Source organism: Pagrus pagrus (genome assembly GCF_965226575.1).
Source record: "Pagrus pagrus genome assembly, chromosome: 7".
Taxonomy (NCBI): domain Eukaryota; kingdom Metazoa; phylum Chordata; class Actinopteri; order Spariformes; family Sparidae; genus Pagrus; species Pagrus pagrus.
This window is the reverse complement of record NC_140191.1, coordinates 23,943,413-23,964,753: the sequence shown is the minus strand read 5'-3', so window position 1 is coordinate 23,964,753 and position 21,341 is coordinate 23,943,413. Positions and strand designations below refer to the sequence as shown.

The 21,341-nt window shown below is 43.0% G+C and overlaps 1 protein-coding gene across 2 annotated transcripts in view; it reads left to right on the top strand.

Moving 5' to 3' along the window:
* The first annotated feature begins 7,571 nt into the window (after nt 1-7,571).
* zhx2a (zinc fingers and homeoboxes 2a) overlaps nt 7,572-21,341 on the top strand; it is a 31,010-nt gene continuing 17,240 nt past the window's right edge. Inside the window, exon 1 of one of the 2 annotated variants that reach the window (XM_084357078.1) lies at nt 7,572-7,749. The gene's annotated coding sequence lies outside the window, so the exon portion shown is untranslated. Of the gene's footprint in view, nt 7,972-21,341 lie in introns of both variants that reach the window. The other variant, XM_084357077.1, reaches the window with a different exon arrangement.

Here is a 21,341-nt window from a genome sequence, read left to right as displayed (position 1 = left end):
AGTCGTCACAGGTGGAGGCAGGCTGAGGTGCCTTGGCCCCACTCTGGAGAAGGTCCATTTCAGGCGCTGCGACTCGACTTGGCACAGCAAAACTGGCACGGTTTGACTCGGCCAAAAGGGCAGGTCAAAAAGCTTCCCAAGAGCTTCACCTTCAGGAGTAGCTTTCTTCTCACCACAACAATTCTGTACATTCAGTTGGCATTCAGTGTCTGTGTCTTTTGTCCTCCAACATGGTGGGATGGATGACATGTCAAACAAAATCTGAGATCTCAATCTTTTTGGTCACGACCATAGGTGAGGGTTGGAAAGAAGATCGAATTTTAAATCGAAAGCTTCGTCTTGAGGCTCAGCGGCCTCTTTACCATGGCAGTATTCCCCCACTGTGTGTGGAGTCTGTCCATGAAAATAACAAATAGAATTGCTGACACAGCACAACCTTAGTTGAACCCAACATCCCTTGATGTATATATAAGCAATACAGGCAGGAAAGTAAAGCAGAAGCAATGGACTCAATCTTAAACCTAGCCATATATAAATGTCTCACATAGTCAAAAGATGATGAGTAAATGGAGCAGATCTTTACACGTTACTGCCCACAGGTGAAAAGCAAATAGAGGATTCAAATGAGAAGCTGCCAGGAACCACACTTTCACTCTCTCTGAGACCCCATTTTCTCTTCCACTTCCCCATCCTCCTTATTTTCATTCTCTGCTTGTCCTCCTCTGTCAATTTCATTCTATCTTTCCATCTCAACTCCAACGTCCTCGTCTCAACCCCTTCATCTTTCTGTCTTTCCCTCTCTCCCTTCTCCTCTCTTCCTCCCTCTACTTACCTCCCTCTAAGTTCACCTTATTTGTTTTGCCTCCATTATCTCTCTCTCAGATTTCCTTTTTCTTTCTCCTTCCGTACTTGAAGCCATATGGTGGAATTGTAACCATGTGTGTGTGATGATTACAGTGGTAGCACTGTCAGACTCTGAGAAACCTAAGTACAGCACTAGAGGTGGCAAACACAGACACACGCATACATACACTTGTGTCATGCCAGAGAGAGGATGCAATTTCAAACAATCTCCTTTCAGTTCATGTCGTTGTGATAAATATTTTCATATCACAGATTTGTGAAGTGACAATACCAAAACCACAGGGATAAGTGTTTCACAGAAATGGAAATTGGGCGATGAATTGTCTGGTAAATGGCCCTCTTCCTCTTTTCGTGTGCCATGGGAAAATAAAATATTGCCAAGCTTTGTGCATTGTGTTGCTGCCATGCTCAATTAGAAAGAATGCTGTTTTTGTCTTGCGAAACAAAAGAATAACGCAGATTTGAAATCAAAGAGGGTGAAGAAGAAAGGGAAGAGCAATGATCTGGTTTCTACCTTGTAGTGACTTGTGTGATTTCTCGGGCTAAGAAACACATTTGTCTTCTTCAAGTTAATGGAAAGAGACAGGATGCTTCAAAAACATTATGTAATAGTGTATTTTTATATTCTCACGTTATAGGAAATCATTTTGCAACCAAGGAAATCCTCAAAGGAGAGAACTGCCTCTCCTTTGAACAGTGTACAGTTAGGAGATGAGCCAAACAGCTCAACTTGGGCCAACAGGACAATTTTCAGTATTGTTTAAAAAGCTCCTTAATACAACAAAATGCTCGGTCTTTGACTGTAAAACTAGACTTTAATGATTCTGTGTATTTGCTAAATCTACCAGTCAGTGAACTTAATTGACCTTACAGACTCCCTGGACTTAATTAAGCGTTTCTTTCCTGTGACTAAAAGGGTTTGTACAGCTGTCTTTTCACAAAGAATTAGTCTGCTGTATTAATTTACTTTTTGGTGTATTTGGTGTTACTATTTGCGGAAGTGTCCTAGACACATCAGCAAGTTACAGTTACAGCACAGCTGTGGCAGGATGGTCTCTTTAGCCAGGTATTTTTAGGCCATCCCTTCCTTTTTCCTTGTACTGTTGCCATGTTGTTACACAACAGTAAGATTGGAGAAATTTGATCAGGGCCTTTGATGTTAAAGCCTCCTTTTCCTGCAGTTTTGTTTTAGGTTCGTTATTCTGTCTAATAAATGGAACACATCCCCCTAGTGTTCAACACAAGGAAATAGATTTCTTTACAAATGGATAGAAATGCTGTTGCAGACATGGGAGGAGGCTCATTTTGTCTGTTTTTTTCACCATCCAGTTATGGAGTATGCAGATGGAGCACGATCAAGACAAAAACAGGACAACTAGAATGGCACTCAGTAGAGCGCATACCTCCACCAAGGCCCAACAGTCCCCTTTAACTCATTCAAGCCTCATCCAATATCAACCTTGATAGACCTCTATCACTTTAAATCTTAAACCACCTATAACTGCTTAACCATGATTTAAGCTCACCAGAGCTAGGATCCCAATCAAATTGTACTCACTCATACCAGCCACCTAAATACGGCTGATTTTTTTCATCAAGATCCATGCATAATTCCCTGAGAAATGATTTCCTGGATCCATCACTTTACCTGGATCCGCACCAAAAGTTAATGGGGTCTATTCTGGACTGAGACCTATCCGCCATCCAAGTTTCGTGAAAATCTGTTCAGCAGTTTTTGTGCAATCCTGCTGACAAACCAACCATTAGACAAACAGATGAAAACAAGACCTCCTTGGCAGCAGTAACAATGTATGGCGACAACTAAGTGAGGAGGTTGGCCTGCCAGTGTGAAGCCTGCTATGTGAAATGTTTTTAACAGACATATGAACCACAATGCATGTAGTTTATATGTAGCTAGTTTACAGCTAGCATGTTACCAATGTTAGCTAAATATGCTGAAGAAACGAGAGAGATGTAATAAGCAGCCAGTTAGCTAATTGGTTTTTATGCTAACTTCCTGTGGCACATAGTGGTATGTCCGAAATCCAAAGCAGAAGTAAAAAAAATTTAATGTCGTCCAGGAAAGTTCCAGATAGAGGAAACTAACATGATGCAAACACATCGGAAATCATGGAGGTTAATAGGAATGAGTGAACATCCGGTTTATTCCTATTCTCCTACTCTCCTGTTGCTCTTCATCCGTCCCCACTCTGTCTTTCTCCTCCTCTTCATTTGCTGTATCATGGTTGTATCAGCAGCTGTGTCATGGTTGAACCTGAACGTGGGAAGGGAAGTCGGTTTGAGGTTGCAGTGGTGATAGCAGGATTTATAAACTCCCACTGGATGAGCCGTTTGTGAATACATCATTACCAAACAGCCTGACTCCATTCCAACTGTCTACCGTCTGAATGAGCCAAAACTGCTTGCCGGGGAAGTACACACACAACCTGCACACACACACACACACACACACACAAACCTACATAAGCACATTCACAAATGTACACTAACTCACCAGAACTCATTTGACCAACAACATCTACATTGTGCTGTCTTAGCCAGTTGGTTAATTTACAATAACTTTGGCAGATTTATAGCTCAGTATATCTGTCAATCACTTTGAATCTGTGGGTCTTTGATTTCAGATACGGACTGCTAGGAGATTTTTATCAGGTGTAGCTACCTTCTTCTGTCTTCAGCTGATTTTTTGTTTTTTTACTTTCCAGTGAAGTCAATTGAAAATGAAAACCCTGAGAGATATTAAAGGTGCAGTATGTAAGAATAGGCCACCTGTTGAATTCATACTCCAAACAACTAGGAGCCAGTGTAGCCAGCGTAACCAGAGTAACCGCTAAGCGTAGTTGCGGTTAGCTAGATAGCTCAGTTAGCAGTGCAGCTAGCGGTCTGGACATGGAGCTCAGAGCAACAGGGGAGTGTTGGTGTTGTTTACACCACTAGCACACCAGTGGTAGGAGCTGGTTATCAGGCCTGGAATTCAGGGGACCCAGTGAGGATGCTAGTGGGGATCAGCACCATAACACAATGTCAAACAATTTCTTCCCATTCTGAACATAATTGTTTTTAAAAGTAGATCCCAAATGAATTTGACAAGATGGTAATTTCTCTCTAAACATCATTCAATAAAAAGCACATGTAACTCCAGAAAATAATGTACAAACATTTGGTTTAACCTATTTATTTTTCTTTTTGATTTCGGAGTAGGACGCTTCATGGACTCCGTTTCAGCACGTCGACAAATTAAAATCTCAACAGAACTGCTGTGATGAGCTACAGTCGCTAAACATTCACGGTTCGCTGGAGAGGTTTAGCTAACAGTCCACTGATAGTCGGTAGAGTCTGGAAAAAAATTACACGATGGACAAACAAATCAGCAAATGGGCCAAAGGAAAGCTCTCCACTGATGTCATCCTGGGGACACATAATGGGGAGAAGAGGTTGTCCAAGTCGGGTATTCCCTATGTGTGTTCACATGCAAGCCATCTGTTATACGCCACGCCAACTTGACTTCTGACCACACACTGACACTTTAACTCTTGATAAGCTCTTGTGACAAAGTCTTCTCTTACACTTCCAGTCCTTATTCTTCTTCCCAGTTCCTCCAGTGTTTCTACTCTGTCACAATCATATATGTTAATGAGCAAAGTAATACGTAAAAATGACCATGGAGTGCTTTTTATTCCCAAATCAAACATGAGGTTGCAAACCTATGATGAAAAGTTTTTAATTACCTTGTGAATTTAAGCATATGTATTATTAGATGCACTGAAAGCTGGAAGCGCTTCCACCATATATGCACCTCATAAGAAGCATGCAAACACTGCAGCTCAGTGCCTGACAGGAGGCTGAGGAATTCTGCACAGGAGTGATCATACAGCCATTTGGCACCATCTAGTGACCTTTTATTTTAGTCACATCACATTTATCTTTTAGATCTTGATATAAAATGTACTGTCTGTGTGATAATAAGGTGATGAAAATATATTTTTCAGTTGTGGGGGGGCAGAGTGGCTGAGACAGAGATACCATTCACCCTATTACAAGACACTGTACCATCAAAATGATTTTGAAGCCGTTTGAAACATAATATGGCATTAAAGCCGATGTCAAAGGGGGTCAAAACTGGTTAAACACAGCTTTTTTATGTTTGCCTTGGTATTATTTGTTAAGACCAGTTTAGCCACAAACACAGCACAATACTGGACACAGATACTGTACAGACGGCTTTGCTACATTTAAAAAGGCACAATATGCAAAACTTTCATTTTAAACATTTTTTAAAAAGCTCCCTGTCTGGACTGCTAACTGCACATCTAACTGAGCTAACTGAGCTAAGAGCAGCTACAATTCGCAGCTAACTGTATGCTGTTTATCCAGCCATGACTGTTAGCCACTTTTAGCTTTTCAGCTCAGTTAGCCTCGCAGCTAACTGGACTACTTTAGGAGTGTGGATGTTGGCGCCGCTAGCACAGCAGCTTTGGCCCACTGAAGAGGTTTTCAGACGCAAGGCTAACTGGTTAGCATGCAAACTTCAGCAGATATCTTTGCAATGCTAGAGATAATTTTTTTTTACATAACATCAGAGCTGTTATTTCTTCACATTCTGTTAATAAGTTTAGATAATTTTTTTTAATGTTTTTCGCTAAAATGTGTATGTAATGCACCTTTAACTTCATCAGATTAATGTACAAGACATGCAAATGAAATGTCAGTGAATGTTATTTTGTCCTAACTCGTCTCAACTACTTGAAAGAAACATCACATATGTTGTACCTGAAGTTACAAAGGAAAAGAAGTTTGGTTTAAATTGAGTCAACTGTGTTCTGCAGAGCTCAGGCCGTGTGATCATCACTGCACCTTTGTGGATTAAAACAGCTATTGGAGATAAGACTCGACTGAACCACAGCAAGGAAGGATTAAACTGGCAGAAAGAAAAAACACTGTGAACTGACATTTAGATTCAAGGGGGTTGATTGATCACTTTAACTCATTTATAAAAGAGTTTTGGGGAAAAGGATCAGAGCAGACCGGCTGACAACTTCATAAACTCTTCAAAGAATATTAATAATTTAAAACTGCCTTTGGAGGTTTCGATGTCGGGTCCAGAGGAGACATGAAAACATGAACACAGTAAAACATTCTTGAGGTGGAATAGTCCTTCAAAACCAGGCTGGAGGAATACGCAGCTCGCTGAACAAGTAATTTAAGATAAACAATGGCTAACATTATATAAATGCATGGTGCATACATTTTTCTACATACACACAGAGACATGATATTGATAATGACACACACATAAGCAAGCTTGGTGTGATAGTTTTAAATGGTACCAGCTATCTTATTTATTATAACCAACATGTCTGTGACTATATATAGCCAAATGTGGGCCAATGATATTACATTCAACCAACAAATAAGTTAATTATACTCTCTTTTATGTAATCCTCCACATTTGATGCATCCTAATTATTTAGGAGCAGCACAGCGGCAGTAGACCCAGAGGAGTAGGCCTGATTTTGGATACAAGTGAACTTAAAGGGACACTCCACCAATTTTACACATCAAGGTCAGTTTAACCCAGAGGATATTATCAGGTTTGTCTGGGCTTGGGGTTGGATAAATAATAATAAACCGAAGCAAAAGACCCACTGCTGATGTGCATCATGTAAATTGCAGGATTCAGTGTTTAGGGTCTAAAGGTCGGCACATCTCAGCCTCTGCAACACTGATTTCAACTGTTCTTTTTAAATCTCACACAAGTTCCTCGACTTTACGCAAGTGCAGTACTGAATTACTAAAGGACATCTTTAAGATAAGACAGTCATGTTTTGTGCTATTGAAACCTAAGTAACCAGAGTGGAATCAGCATATTTGTCTTCATGTTCATTTTTAAGTGACATGCCTGCATTTGCAAAGTAATATTGATGCATTTGCTTATTCCCCGAGGGTGAAAGAGAAAGACTGTCAACAAAGGACTGCAGCCAAAGTTTAGATCACATGTCAGCAAACATCCATCCTGCTGAAGTGTCCTTGAGCACTTGAATAAATACATCAAAGGGTCAATGTGCTGGAGTTGAACCTGCACTCTGACCTCTCTGACAAGCCGCCCACCACTTTATTAAGATAACGCTTTTCTGTGTCATCTGTTTTTTTTTTCATACACAACACATGAGTCTTGTGAGAGGCATCGCTGCAGTACAAACAGTGTACATGACTCCACTGTGGCCACATGAAGGCTGTGATGCATGCATGAGCCAAGGTCAGGATCAATTCTGAAGCGGATCCAGTGGAGGTCACTGTTGTGTGTGAGCTCACTGAGCAGCCAGTGTCACGTCAGGGCAACGTCTCTCACCAACACAAACTGTGAGGATCACCTGACCTCAGACTAACCTTTGTGGATCCAGATGTCAGTGTGTTTTGTGTGTGTGGTGACAGCCGGTGATGTGTTGCTGTAGTTTCCTCACTGCAGGCCAGCCACCACTGTGGAAAAGCACTGCAGCAGATCCACACCTCACATGCACAGAGAGAGAGAGAGAGAGAGAGAGAGAGAGGGAGAGAGAGATGGGGGGCCGAGAGAGAGAAAGAGGGGGTGGGCGGGGTGACAGGGGGAGGGGGTGGGACCTTCGGGGTAACAAACGCCCCCCTCTGATACTTGAATATTCAATGAGCTGCGAGCAGAGAGGCAGCAGGCATCAGCACAGGGGCAACTTGACGGCAACAACGCGCAGTTCATTCATTATTACAGCAGCAGGCACGCTTCATGGAGCCACCGGGACGCGGAGTTGCTTCACTTTCCTCCCGCATGTTTCCTGAACTTTTCCCGGCTGTAACACTATGGACCCGCTATGGACGGACACCGGCGCTTCGGTACGGCATGCAAATACGTACTCTGACGTCGGCGATCATGTGGCTTTTGGCGTAGATCCTCCTTGTGATCGCCAATTTTTTCTTTCCTGTCGCCTGTTGTCTGCTCGGCTATTGGACCGCTCGTGAGAGTGTTTAAAACACATCGGGGCTCGGTTTCTTCGTCCGGCAGTCGCCTCGAGCTCGGACCGCACCACCTGAGCATCGCGCCAAAACGGTGGGCAGGTAAGAAAATGGATCAACTCTTCCTCTCTGTTTTTCAAAACGGGCTCGAGCACGACCCCCCTCCTCCTCCTCCTCCTCCTCCTCCTTCAAAAGTCCCTCAAGTTAAAACTGCATGTAGTTGTGTTTTTTGTGCCTTGCTCTGCCTGTGCGCGGCTCCCAAACACCCACACGCCTCAGTATAAATATTTTAACTTGTCTAGCCGCATGAACTTTGCCTGCCCCTGCCGTTTACACCTGCGTGCTCGCAACAATGTGTCCGCCAAGTTGTTAATTGGACGTTTTCTCCCCCGTGTTCAAGTTTCACTTTGATACGTAGCGACCGCGGAGGGAGCAGGCGGTAGAGGAGAGACATCGTGTCTCTACTTTTCCTCCTCCCCGTGTCGACATAACCAGCAAAACATGGCCGTCCTTTGCCGACATGTTGTTACGTCGATGGCGAGAGGGGGAACATTTGGGGGGAGAGTGTTTTTCTGCGCCCCTCTGTCACATCTCGGGTTGGCCGGCGGGGAAACGGCGGTGGAAGTCCCGCACGGCCGCCCGGCGGAGCCGCTCGCGGACAGCGGTGCTCGGGTTTGAGCGCAACTTTTGGACTCCGACGTTGTTTATAGACTTTGATTTGCGCGACTCTGTGATGTAGGCGTAACGTTACCTCTGCTGATGCCTCCTCCCCTCAGAGACCGCGGCTCGCACTGCACACACACGCGCGCGCACACACACACACAGGGCTGTAGCATAGAGCTCACTTATATCCTGTCCTTGCAGTAGGCCTGCAACTGCTGTAAAAAAGTCAGGCGTGGTTGTTTTCTTATTCACAATATTAACTTTGCTTATGAACCCAGTGGCCCCGGACGTCAACACACTCTGCTTCAACCAGGAGAGGGGATGTGTCCCCAGTTAACCCAGTAAAACCTCAGTGGTTGTTTGATTTATGTCGTTGCGTTGTTTAAGATGGCATTAGTGAAGTGAAGTATCAGCATAAACAAATGCAGCGTGCGGATGAAGCATGGCACATACCATGAGTGTACACGTAAACATTAAAAATACTATTATCTGTGTCATCGTTCAGACCGGGTGATTCTACTCCTGAATGTAGGCCGAGGTGTATACATGATGAGGCTCGTACAGGGTTATATGTCGTAGAGGTTTATTATCGGCTGTAAAGTTTATGTAAAGTCACTGCCAACTTTCCAAGTAGGTTGAGCGTTGCATGTCGGCATCAGAACAGCGATCAATCTATTCAGGCCCAACATCATTTGTTTTATTGCTTTCTTGGAGATTTGCCATAATTTATGCAGCATATGAATCTACAGTAGAACTAAACACGAGACTATTGTCCAGTACCCTGGGTTGGTAGGTGCTGACACTGACCTTATTAAGTTTACTGATCCACATTAAACACAGTGTATGTGTCAATGTTGTCATAAGATCCATAGAGTCCTTCTCTTCGTGTTATTGACTTGCATGAAAATCATTCAGATCATTCCCTGGAGTAGGAATACAAATGTAAATTTTGGAAAAAGACAGCGCTGGTATCCCGACACACAGCCATACATCTGGCATTTATAGGCCTGTAATTATATCCCATTCTCTATTGAACGTGGGCATGATAAAGGCTTGATCTGCGTGAGTATTGGTGACGACGATATTTATAATGAAAATGACGAGCAAGGAAGAAATTTACCTGACATTTCCAAGAGCAGAGACAATCACACGCTGTAACACCAGCTGGCTCCCGGTGCAGGTTATAACCAGATATCGGCTTTGACGGCTCGTAGGTTGAGATTAAAGTAGAATTTCATGTCTTACATGTTGCTGGTTATGATAAACAGTCACACGGATTTACTATGCTGTTATTTAATGCACCTGTACTGTACAGTCTCGGAACGCTGACAGGTCTACACACACTCCCAGCACCTACAGGTGGACCAGCTAATTGAAAACCGTTTAGTGTCTGTCATGTGTGCCGCTTCTCTAAGTTAAGCTGTCACCCAGTCATAGTCTGTATTCTTACATTGCGTCTGATGAATTATCTTGTTCATTAGACGATATTCCCTTTTATTCTGGCATGACCTGCTACGTTGTATTTCTAAACATTCCTTGATCAACAGCAGAGCCCAATCCGTAGAAGATGTAAGTGAGTTTGATCACAGCGCAGTTAACCCCCCCTCCGTCAAACCCGTTACCAGCGATTCCTCTGGGTATAAACTTGGCTTTCGCTTGCTAAGCCATGCACTTTTGCTCCTTCCATGTGAATAAAAATGTGGCTCATGTTTGTTCTTCTCATGGGTTCCACGTGTGATCTGCCAAATCACAGATACCGTTATATGATTTGGAATGACAAGCCGCCTCAATTTTATTGGTTGCTGCTGAACAATCAAAGGGCTCCTCGTGATAAAAGTAAAACGCTCGGTCACATATCAAATCACACAGTCGCCTGGCGTGTCGCGTAGCTGAACGATGTAAGGAATACAGCAAAATAAAGAAGGTGTTATTAATAAGAAATTAAGTAACCTGCGGAAATGAAACATGCTTTATCAAGTCAGTGTGCTGGAAATAAGTAGCGAAAATAAAGGATGACAGTGTAAAATCCCGGCTGTTGTTCAGTGTGAGGTATATGGGACATTACTGAAGTGTTTTTGCAGTTTTGACAGATGCAAGATTAAGTCCGTGTTCAAATATTTTTTTGGGGAAATTGTTATTCTCAGTATTGCTCAAGGGATTAGAGAAATGCACAGATGTCACCACCCTACCTTGTTGTCCATAACATCAGTGATTGTCCCATCGTCACTGCTCTGTGACAGCAGCTGGGAGAGAGAACATCTTAGTGAAGAGGGATTTTATGTACAGTTGAAAATCATTTGGTTTATTTACAGTCAGGAAATCTGGCAGCTATTTTTGAAAACGCGACATAAAAAAAAAAAAACTCCACCGTCATTGAACTGCCTATTTTTCCAGTCTTGCTCAACCAGGCGGTGTTTCTCAATGTACTGTGACCTCTTAGAATGTCACCGTCAAAACATCCAGCTGTGAAGGGATCCGCTCTATTTGTTCCTAGAGGTGTTGCTTCGTTTACTGTAATCAGATGGTGGAAAATGAAAAAGACTCGGCCTGTCGCATGCATTTAGACGGAACCGCTGGTTTGGGTCTGACAGCAAAGAAAGTGTAGTATAGTCAAATATCATTTGTATAAATGACGTGCAAGATCTAATTGTTGACAGTCATCATGCCGCCAGATGTTTTATGTGTCAATCACGCGAGCAAGAGCTAATGGGATTGTCTGACTCAGTTTGTGAATACTACCTGGGACCAACCTGGAGGAGAAGACTGACAGAGAAACGCTGAGTAATTATGTTTGTTTTTGATCAATTACAGCGGTGGCAGGTAGTACCGTTTAAATGTTGTGGGAGAAAGTTGTGTGCGATTACTCCTTTTCTTTACAATAAAAGAATAACTGAAGGATTGTGACAACACCGCGTGTAATATTCACCCTATAACTTACTTTTAGATGAATAGCACTAAAGATGAGAAATGCTAAGACAATAAAAATGAATGTAATTGGATCATAGGGTATCCTCCTTTTCACCTGGGCTAAACTGTGACGGATACTTTTATCAGTATTTTAACTGCAGTCAACTTCAGAGTTCATTGGTGTCTACAATACCAGACCAACCTTTTTAAAAAGTACTTCATAATGACATAATTATCATAATTACATGCAAAAGTGTGGACTATTGTGTAGTTTTCCATTAAGTTTGCAACTGTATGTGATTTTTCAGACCATTTCAGTGTTTTACGGTATCACATTATATGGTATTACTTTACAGTATATGGTATTACTTAACTTTTTATTTATTTATTATTATTATTATAGGTTACAATGGCCCTGAATGGAATGAAAACTAGGGTTGTTTTGGTTGAACAACTCCTCTATTTTAATTTCACAAAATGCTATGTATGTCCTGACAGATACGAAACTTGATAAAGACTTGAAATGCATATTTGTAATAACACCAACATGGTTCTGTTAAATACCATAGATAAGCAGATGTACGCACTTTTCATACAGCTGTACCCCCAAATAGCGGTATACAGTGCATCCCTATTTTCCACTTATAGTAACAATGACAAACTATTGGTAAGTCACATCTGACAATTAAATCTGAATCTATCCGGTATGATTTAAATTCATCTTGACAGCTCTCAGCTTCCACCTTTAGCTGCTGAGCTAACGTTATGTTAGCAAACGTTACACTTTCACTGAATGACAGAACACGCTGCTCAGCTCCTTGTTAGACCTGATGAAAGTGATACAAATATTATTGTGATGTACAACTGAAGGATCCCACTTGTTGTTTTCTGTCAGCGTTAGCCGTCGAGCACTGATCCACGGCCATCTAACTAGAAAATGAGGTGGGAAAGCAGCTAACACTAGATTGTTTATGAACCGACTCGTCGCTCTGTTCTTTGTTAAAAGCAAAAACAAAGTACAGGGTTGTGGGGCTGCTATACCAGATAACGGTCAACGGTCCTTTTCCTAGTTTGACTAATTCATAAATTAAATCTGAATAATTTTATGAAATTGGAATCATGCTAGCAGAATTGATGTGCCCTTGATTTTTACGAGGATGATTGGTCACAGAGAGGTTGTAGTGATGGGATATTGCATGTTTTAAAGGAGGCATTGTTGCAGTGGGATGATCTTGCTCAAACCCTGGCTGAGTATATTTCTGTGAACTATGAGTCTATGTGCCTTTTTTTTAAAACTTGTTAAGGCTTTGCTGACTGAAACAAAACGTATGCTGTGATGTACAGTATGTGAGCTGAGACAAACAGAAACATTTAGGAGCAGTAAATTCATGCTTTTGCGCTCACACTTATTTATTCCATGATATCCGGCTGTTATTTTTAGAGTCGCTCTAACGTGACCTATAGTGGGCTTCAACAAGTTTTAGTTTCTCACACTCATCAGGAACATCCAGCTTTTCCTGACTTCACATCACACTTACACATCCAAACTCAAGCTATATAATGACTGTCCATTCTCTCTGTGAAACACTGGAATGAGTCATCACGGGTTGGTTGGAGGACGGAGGTTGTTGTCATCACGGCATGTCGTGCTCAGCCCGGCTCTGTGATGACATCACCAACATCTACGCTGTGCTTTGTTCCAGTGGGTTTTTTCTGTTTTCGGTTCAGGTCCTCTCTCCGCTGTGCCGCCGCCTCCACGGCTTCTCAGACATGTTGTTAGGTGACTAAGGCAACCACAGAGATGAGCTCATCACCTGTAGGTGGGGCTGAGAAGGAGATCGTGATGATTAGGGGAGGCAGAGCTGAGGAGTTGCATAGGGACAGAAGGAGAGGGAGTCTGAAATCAACACTGTATGAGAGAGTACTTGTGATGTCTGAGAGAGACAGAGTGATACAGACGAAGAGACAATTGAGTGACACTGTGTGAGAGTGATGAGAGAGGAAGAGAGAAGTGACAGAAACTGAAGCCCCACATGCACCTTGACGTGTAAAAGTCATTTTCCACGTTGGTGTTATGTACGTTTTTGGTGTGAAAGGCTGCGGCTCAGAACTTTTCTTGGAAATCTTCAACAATGGAAACCAAAGCAGCAACCTTTCCAGGTAAAGCACACAAAAGGTCTGGACGGTCTTACATATGATGGGTTTTATGTGACCGCGAAGGCAATCCCCCTCTCTGTATCTCTGGTATTCCACCGGAGATGGTGTCGCCCTTGAAAGTCTGAACGGAAAGATTGCAGCATTGAGCATAAAGAACTGAAGGTACTTCTGAGGCACTTAACATGTCGGAAATCCAACCCAACCAGAGGTGTCACAAAGAAAACCAGTGACGCTGAGAGCACCAGAGAGTGACAAAGAAGAGAAAGAAGACACGAGAGACAGGATGTCTAAGCGGTGTGAATGAGAAACAAGAGACAGCCTTGGAGTGAGAGACTGCAAGATAAGTGTGTGTGTGTGTGTGTGTGCAGAAACTAATGGTGGGGTCCAGTGTAGGCGCCCTTTCTCCCAGTCAGTCATTTCATAAGCAGATTTTATTAAGACTTCACTGCTTCATTGCTACATTGATTATTATTTAAGTCAATGGGTGCACAGCAGTTTGTACAGCGGTGTGCTTGTGCATGTGTAAGCATGTATTGAACTTCCCCGTCTATATGATCCAGCAGTCAGAGGGCTCATTTCTTGTTGCCGCTGCAGTCTTCCCCAACTTGAAAGTACTTCTGCGGTCGACAAATTAAATCCTCTGAACATAACATTGCACTACATGCAACTGTCAAAAGTTTCTTGCGCACAGTTGGTGTCTGTATGTCATGTAGGTCATTCATGCCTGTGTGAGCATGTGTGTGGAGTTGCTCCCCTTTCCCCCATTCCACGGTGTCCTCCAAATTTCAAGTTTTAAGAAGAAGGAAAAAAAGGAAAGGGGGTGAAAGGAGAGAGAGAGGGGGAGAGAGCTTTCTAAAAGGCCTTCTGCACTGCACCACGTCAGCTGCTGGCAGAGCGCAGACACACCCCTCCTGCCAGCGTGAGACCAATGAGGACAGGCTGGAGACGATTCACAAGCCACACCCACTGCAGTGAAGGCAGAGATTGACAGGTTGGAAATCTGGCTGGCCGCACAGGAGCACTAAATGCTCGCTGAGACTATAACAAACACAAAATAAAGGACGCCAAAGTCTCCAGACTTTCTTATTTGGACTCCGAGACATAAATCCTTCTCTCCCTTTCATGCACACATAAAGGACGTGCTGTATACTACAATATAAATATTTCCCCTAAACATTTAGATCACAAAGCATTATAATATACCAGATATCATTTGCAGTGATTACAATGTGGTAACCATTAGACCGAAGCATTGCAGAACCCCTCCCATGTCTCCTGTCATTGTTGACCTAATTTGCAGGCTGCTGGTTGGGTGCAAGAGATGACCCATGCCCTACTCCACTTGTGTCCCACAGTGCATTTACTGTAACCAGAAACTCACATTTTTACCCCGCCCAGACCAAAAAAAAGATTCAAGAGCATTTTTAATAGTGGTTTAAGCTCTTAAAATTTTAAATTGTGGAGTACAATGTTTCCGTGAGAGAGTAATGCACTGTTATGAGTGTGGCTGTCTGTGCACAAGGCCATTAGGGAGAGTGAAAGAGAGCAGCATGGAGCTGGACAGGGGGAGTGCAAACAGGACAGCAAAATAAAGTCAAGAGGGACCATTATCATGGGAGCTAAATAAAAATGTTCAAGAGGGATAGTTTACCCCTGTATTACCCTGTTCGCTGTAATGAAACCCTGCCCCGCACCCCATCTGCTTTTCATTCCCACTCGCAGCCCTCGGATCAAGTGAATGCTCGCTGACGTGTCGGTCTTCGTCATTGGGGTCACTTTGTGTGAGTTTATGTGGGGTTGCAGCAACAAACTGAATTCAGAAAGCTGCAGATGTTCCATGACAGTATGTGCGTCGGATACACACGAAGCTCTTGATGTTCAGCAGGCAGTGCACAATCTGAGCCAGCAATACTTTGACTGTAAAATGGCGTTTTTTGAGTCCATTACTGGACTGGCAGTGACTGTTAGAGTTGGAAATGCATTCAGATGGTGATGCAGTCGCCAATGATTTACATGTACGCTGACTAACACAAGGTCAGACACAAGGTTTCCTACCTGTAACTGTCTGTTGATGTGATGGTCAGGTTTTTCTCCCTGCAGTGAAAATGCAACATATCCCTGCGGTTTGGTGGCGTACTGCCAATCCTGTCCACAACCCCCTTAACTTTTTTGTTGTTTGTTGCCGTTGGGTCCTTCTAATGTGGGCTTCATTGTTGAGACAATAGATCTTTAATGATAAGTCCAACACTGAAAATTGTTGTTACCCGTCCACTGTCAGTCTGATGATTCCTAGGGTTGAGTGCCAACCATTCAGAGGCTGAGCGACTAAGATGCGATCATGGCTTCCTTGCAAAATTTGGTGCCATTTTTTTTTCCTCCTCTAAATGCAGCATATTACCTCATCCAAGTACGCCAGCTGACCCCTGTCGTGGCTCAAAGCCAAAATGTGCCCTAATAGGCGAGGTAACATTAAGCTCCAACTCTTTACTTTATGCTTCAGTCTTTTATGTCTGTGTATTTTATATTCAATTGAATGTTATCTTTTTATATTAGTGTAGACAAGTACTTAAGCCTAGAAATAATAAATAATAATCGACGCACACAAAAAAAATCCCTGGTATATTTAATTAAATGTCTTTGTGACAAGCAACTAAAAGTTTTTTTCTCTCCAGAAGCGCTTGAAGATATTGACAGAAGACACTCAATATGAAATATAAAGTTTGGTTATCATCACTAAGTATTATCATATGCATCATCATCACAGCCTTGTACGCAGTAAACTTTACCGCCATGCAGAAAAGTGAAGTTGAGCCGGATTTTAAACGTCACCGCTGTCGTGACTGAGTGACCCCTGCTTAGGTATCTGCGCCTGGATGGAAGCACACACTCGCACACGCTCTCCGTTGGTTACAGTGTTACCATAGTAACACAACCATCAGCCGCAGAGTGGGTGACACTTGGATATTTTTATAGCTTGCCCTTTGTGTGTGTGACGGTGCTCCTGTGTGTGTTCAGTGAGGAGACAGGTCTGGCAGTGTGGGACTGGTGTATGCGTTCAACGATACGCGGACCAGAATAAACGGAAGACTGGATTCTTGATCGAACGCTGTGTGCACCGCTTGACAGTGCTTCCATCACACTGTACAGTATACAGGCCACCAACTCTCCTACAGATTTAGGTTGATTAAGGTCACAGGCCAGCTCTCTGTTACTCCCATGTGAGAGTTTTGCAATATGTGACTAGAGCGGATGGGTGTGTGACATTGCAAACACAGTCACTTCAACTTTAGTAGATTAAATGAAATACTATGGAGGAAAATCGATCTAAAATAAGTGAAAATGTGCAAAATAATCAGTTTACAACCGTGAAAATTTGCTGATGTGACCAAATCTTTGAGAGAGTGTTTAGTAAAATCTGGATTGTCAGTCGGTATCGATACGATACCGGCGTAAATGCCATACATTCATAATATAAATGGTAAACGGACTGTATTCTGTGACTGTGGCAGAGGCTCCCATGCAAGGCGCCACCTGCTCATCAGGAGCAATAATCATTCATATGCACTCGCACACTGATTGAAGAGCGAATTGTGGTTCAGTATCTTGCTCAAGGACACTTCCACATGTAGACTGCAGGGGCTGATCCTCCGATTGGTGGACGACCGCTCTACCTCCTGAGCCACAGTCCGTCCGTTACTACCTAATATCAGTAAATCAAGCATTGTCCAGGCTCTCCTGAGAACCAACTCCCATGATCCCACACTAGTAACATCTTTTGTTTTGATTGAGAGACACCTAGCAGAAGAAAAACATTCTTTGTGTTTAAAGGAGTACTTTCACATTTTGGGAAATGTGCTTATTCGCTGAGATTGAAGATTGAAACCACTCTGTCCCTAAGATGTCCTAGGTAGCAAAATCAGCACCTTAAACTCCATAATTACTTTTTTATATCTTGTTTGTTTAACCTAAAAAAAATTAGAATTAAAACTACAGTTCGCTGTTTAAGGGGAGTTAAGTGGAGCAAAGACGCAAGAAAGTTACTGGTCCCTGGCTAAGCACTGTTTTGGTTATTGTCCATATTAAAGGTGAATTATGTAAGAATTTGAGTTTAAAACATTTAAAAATTTGGCCAAATGATCAACAGACTGTGAATAAGTATCTTGTTTTGAGGTAAAAAGTCAGACATTAGTGTGTTGTGTTGCAGAGATTGGACTGGAGACTGGATTTAGCATGCTAACAAGCTAGCCCCAGCCAGTCCTTTCTCATGATGATTCCAAGCTCCAGTCTGTATCGCTAGCTGCACGGCTAACTGAGATAACTACCCAATGGTAGCTACAGTTAGCAGTTACTTTGGTGATATGCTGCCCCCTATTTCCCCGCAGTATAAATTTGAGAGTTGGCCAACTCTTACATATTTCACCTTTTATAAACCAACAAGGGAAGGCGTGTTAATTAGTGATATCTTGGGCAGCTTTTGTTAGCTTTGGAAGGAGCCAGGCTATAAACTTTATGCCATGTAATGCAAAGTTAAGTGAACTAGCTGCTGGCTCTGGCTGCGTGTTTACTGTACAGACGTGAGAGCAGTATCAATTAATTTAACTCTCTGCAAGAAAGGATACATTTATTTCCCTCAAATGTTCCTTCAAGTTATATTGTTAATGGTTATGTAATGTCTTTATGAAAAAAATCTCCAAGGTCAGCATTGGCTGCAGAAATCCTGTGTAGGGTGGGCTCAGTGACAAAAACAACCATTTCCATCCTGTATCCACGTTCAGTCTGTACCCCAGACCAGCAGAAGTAGCATTGCTCTGTTGCTATGCAGAACATCCAGGCTCTCAAACACAGTGCAGCACTGCTTTGCTCTAGAGGAGCTGTGTGATGAGATTTAAATTAATTCTGCGACTGTCCGAAATTCTGCCTCTACCACCCCTGCTGGGACGCGTTGTATTAATGGCGGTGGTGCTTCTCCTCACCCACACAATTTAGACACACACATTGTCCTCCTCACTGCAGTGGCTGACTTGTGGAACAAGCAGTCAGGAGGGAAAACACACTCAAAACAGTCAGGCTGAGAGAAACACACCCCATACAGCTATGCCAACAAGGCCATGTGTGCACTCCCTCTGTGCAATATGTTTTTTGTTGCTCGTGATATGAAATGTGTGGTGGAGGTTCAAAGTTGTAGTAAATGTAACAGTGAAGTCGGTGTTTCTGCAGCTTCTTCTTGTCATGATGTGCTTGTTACTTCAGTGCTTCAGCTAACTGGCTGGTTTGTACTTCATGCTTGGCTTCAACTGCAGGAGCCGCAGAGGTTGCCATTCATATGCTTTTGTGTTTGTGGTGACTGCATGCCTGAAAAGTCTGGCACTCTGTCGGCTGTGTCTATCCACTCATTTCTGCAGCCTCCTTCTTTCTTCAGCGACAACAATGAACCCCCACCAGAATCTGCCAGTTGTTCAGCTGGATCTTTGTTCCGCCTGTACAGGAGAGAGCTGTGGCACAAGGCACATTGTTTCTCATTTCAGCCACCGTGTGGCCTTGAAAGATGTGTACCTGATCGGTGTGGCAGCATTATATAGTTTACTGTATATCAGGATAGAAGCAGTTTGCACTTGACGTCTTACATTTCTCTGTGAAGCGGGCAAGCCTTTAACCTCATGCGTGTTTTCCTTCCTATTGAAAAGAAGAGCTGCAACCTTTTACCTTAACCTCTGAGCCACAAGTACTGCAGTTACCATAGTGATCCCTAAGAGAAGTTGTTTCATCATTAATCGCATCATTTTAAACATCACTTATGATAAGTTTTGCCAGGGACATATGTGGGTTGATTCGATACTGATGACTGTATAAGAGATGCCTCTGATGCTGCCTTGATACTGGAAATGGTATTGGCAAGTACACAAGTCTATCAACAGATTTAATGCCACATAATAACGAGTTTTTCAAGCACATTTACAACATAACATCCATTCAGTATTAGTAGTATACAGCTGTTGGATAATATGTCAGATCAGTACTCTAAATCGGCTGATAGAGAGTTCAGGTATCAGAATCGGTATCAGGAAGGAAAAAGCGATTTGATGAAGCGGCGATTCTCCCAGCATTCCTTTCTCTCCTACCACACCTGCACTTCAGGCTCACTTCACAAGAAAAATAAACTAAAAGGTGACTTGAATCCCTGAAAGGTTGAAGTAAATTTTTTATTGCAGAGTATCCCTTTCTTTTTAAGGACGACTTTTGAAATGAAAATGGCTGTCGTCGGAGCATCAAAACACTCTCTGCTGGTCTCTACAGATCCAGACGTGATAGTTTAACAATGCCATAGCTGTCAGTGCTGAAAAAAAGTGTTTAAATTTAATTGAAACGTGACCTTAAAACTAGAAATCAGATCGACTTGTGTGTTTGGAGAATTGTGACGCCCCTAGTGTTGACAAGTTTGTATGGGAGGTATTCAACAGACGGCCTCACTGCTTTCTCCAAAATTCCAGTCTCTGGAAACAGTCTGAGCTTTTCCCCCCACTACAGTTTGAGATTACATTAATGATACACAGAAATAGAAGCTGAGTCTAGTGAGCTGCCGTGACTCATCTGCTCAGTGTCGGTCTCCTCTCACTGCTGTTTGGATAGATATCCATCCTATAGCACCACTGTTTCCTGCCGTATTAGATCATCTGTCTGTCCTCATACATTAGACGGGCTCAGTGATACTGAGGTTCTGTATTGATTTCCACCTCGTTCTCTCCAGTATGTATGCCAGCCAGTGTGTAGCCTAAACTGATTAGTGCCAGGGCTGATAAATGTATCGCTGCCTGGCAGCATTCAAGGTAACTCCTTCAGAGAGATGGCTCCACTAATATAATGCACCAATCAGACAGACAGCCAAGACAACAGGCAAGTACAGACAGACGGGCTGGCAAGGGGCTGCCAGGCTGAGTATTCATACAAGTTTAATGAGCATCCAGACAGTAGGGAGTTTATGGCTCCAGCACAGAGCTCACGCTGCACACAGGAGCTAGCAGGCTGACTAGGTTAGGCACACTAACCAAAAGGTGAGAGACTGATTGTTTGAGCCGGGTTACGAAAGTAGCCAAGTCCACAGTTAGTTAGCTAATTAGTTTTTGTGCTGGAAATAAACTGAAAGCCATTATGGGAAAAGCTCAGACGGCTCACTCCCAAATAGTCGTGAATGCAGGAGGAAAGCGGCCCTCCACTATACATGACGGAGTCGAGAGAGGAAGAGGATTTCGGTGCCAGTGTATCCTCAGTGTTGAGCACTCTTTACACAGGCTTTTCTCTTTGTTTGAGACAGGCAGGCACACAAGTTTAACTGGCCTGCAACATCTCAAACTGCAGAGCTGTTTGTGTTTATATTGTAAGATAATGTTCCCCTTTCTGTGTCTGCCTCTGCTCGCAGTCTATCATGTTGTGAGAAAAAATGTCTGTAAATGTCTCAATAGGCACTTTATTAAATATGCAAACCAGCAACTGATGTCATCCAGCGACTTGTAGCAAACGTTTAGGGAGCCGGTGACATTATGAAGCCGTATAGCAGATGTGTTTACAGATTACTAATATAGATGCTGCATAAATGGAGCTGCTCATCCTCTCTCCCTCTGCTTGTGTGGGTTCAACACACCAGTGGGAGGTAACACAGTCCAGCTCCAGCCCGGTGCGCTCTCTCTTCCGTTCTGTTCACAGCCATATCCTCATCCAGCCTCAAAGTGTTGAGGCCGTGTCAGCAGCGA